Genomic DNA, 2,495 nt, shown 5'->3' with positions numbered 1-2,495 from the left:
TCAGAGATAGGATTCGGGGGATGGCCCATGTTAGTGTCAGGGTCAGGGTTACATTTAGGGTCAGGGTTATGTTCAGTCTCACAGTCAGAGTCAGGTTTAGTGTTCAATTGATTGTCAGTGTCACTGTAAGGGTCAGGGTTAGGTTATCGTCATGGTCTGGATCAGGGTCAGGGTGAAGTTTAGCGCCAGTGTCCGGTTTAGGGTCTGGTTCAGGTATTGGTTTAAAGTCCACAATTCGGGTTAGGGACAGGGTTATGTAGTGGTCAGGGTTAGTGTCAAGGTTAGGATTAGGGTCAGAGTCAGGGTCCGGTAAAGGTCAGGGCCAGGGTCAGGTTGAGGGTCAGGCTTTGGTATAGGATCAAAGTTTGGTTCAGTGTCACAGTTAGGTTTGGCGGTAGGGTTTTGGGATTGGTTTTAGGGTTAGAGTTAGAAGTAGGATTATGGTTAGGGTTAGGGATAGACAGCGTAAGTTCAGGGGCTAGGGTTTGGTTTAGGTTAGGGGTTAGTGTTAAGGTCAGGGTCAGCATGATGTGTAGTTTCAGGGTCCTTATTAGGGTCATGGTTAGAGTTACCATTAGGTTTAGGGTTAGGCTCAATCACACTGTCACGGTCAGGGTTAGGGTTAGGGTCCGGGTTAGGTCAGCGTCAGGGTTAGGATTAGGGTCAGGTCAAGGTCCTGGTTAGGTTTGAATCATGGTTACGGTAATGGCAGAGTTAGGTTTAGGTTCAGGGTCCACATCAGGGTCAGTGTCAGGCTTAGGTTTAGGTTTAGGGTTCATGTCACAGTCAGGGTCAGTGTCAGGGCTTGGCCTAGGGTTTGGGGCAGGCTCACATCAGTGTCAGGTTCAGGGTCAGTGGATACTGTTAGGGTTAGCCCCGCTCCTGGGTCATGGACCCATCCCTTCAGGGTCTCAGGATAAACCCTGGGCAGAAGGGTGTAGACCCTACACACAGTCCCTCTTAACCAGCCTTAAACTGGGGTGTGAATATGACTTGCCCACTAGACATCTACCCCCTCGTCAGCCTGATCCTGCTTGGGGCATCTCCACCCAGGATGGCATGGCCAGGTCCTCTTTACACGCAGACACACAGACACCCAGAGGCACAAGCACCCACACACACACACAGAGACAGGGAGGAGAACTAGGGCTACACAAGTGGATAAGACGTGTGGGACTCTCTGACTCTGAGTCCCCTTGTGTCACCTTTTAATTTTATTATCCAAAGGGCCTGAGGCATTGGGGAAACCTGATATGACTTGCCATGGAGGGGACGTGTCTGGCGGGCGAGCTCTCTTTCCCTGCATCCTCTCGGCTTTAGTACAACAGAGAACATGTCGCTTCCTTTAGGATGTGCCTAGAAATGAGCTGGGCATGGCGGTTCTCTGTAATGGGGTGCTTGGATACGTGGGTTCCAATTCCGTTGGGCTCTGTCGTCAAGGAAGTGAGGTCACCACTGCCTGCAGGGCTCCTTACCGAACTTCCTGCTCCACCAGAGCTCCCTGAGCTGCCGGTACCCAAGCTGCTCAAGGCTCACACTCTACTCAATGCAGTGCCCATCCTGTGACCCCCATACAGCCTCCCCACATCCCCTGAGAGGCCTGCATGTAGCTGTTTTCCCCGCTGGAGGAAACATAGCTGGGTTTAAACCAGGTTAGTGTTGGGTTAGGGTTAAGAATGACTTAGGGTCAGGGTAAGGGTTATAAGTCTTTGGGTTCAGGGTTAGCATAAGGTTTAGGGTAGGGGTCAGGGTTAGGGTTAGGTTCATGGTTAGGTTTAGTGTCAGGAATACAGTAGGTTCAGGGTTAGTGTTACGGTCAGAGTCAGGCTCAGGGTCATTGTTAAGCTGACGGTTAGGTTTAGGGTCAGGTTCAGGGTCATGGTCAGTTTTAGGGTCAAGCTCAAGTTTTGGTTTGGGGGCAAGGTCATGTCAGGTCAGGGTTAGGTTTGGGACAGGTTTAGTGTCAGGGTTAGGGTCAGGGTCAGGGTTAGCTTCATGGTTATGGTAACGTCAACTTTATTTTTAGGTTCTGTTTCATGAGTAGGTTCAGGATCAGGGTTAGCTTTACGGTTATGATTCTGTTCAGGATCACGGATTGGGTCAGAGTTAGGTTTACAGTCAGGGTTAGGGTCAGTATTAAGGTCAAGGCCAGGGTCAGGTTTAAGGTTAAGTTCTGACGTCGGCAAAGTTCAGAGTTAGGGTTATGATCAGGGTCAGGGAGAGGGTCAGGATAATGTTAAAGTGGGGTTGGAGTTAGGCTTAGAGGTAGTTTGAGGGTTAGGGTTAGACTGGTTTAGGATCAGTGTCAGGGATAATATTAGGGGTTAGTTTTAGGGTTAGGTTCAGTGTTAGGTTTCGGGACAGGGCCCGTGTTAGTGTCAGGGTCAGGGTTACGTTTAAGTTTAGAGATAGGTTCAGGCTCACATTCAGTGTCAGGTATAGTGTTAGGGTGAGGGTCAGGGTCACTGTTAGGGTCAGACTTAGGTTTCTGGTCT

Source organism: Mustela putorius, unplaced genomic scaffold, assembly GCF_011764305.1.
Source record: "Mustela putorius furo isolate JIRA1106 unplaced genomic scaffold, ASM1176430v1.1 tig00537290_pilon_pilon_pilon, whole genome shotgun sequence".
NCBI lineage: Eukaryota > Metazoa > Chordata > Mammalia > Carnivora > Mustelidae > Mustela > Mustela putorius.
This window is presented reverse-complemented; position numbering follows the sequence as displayed.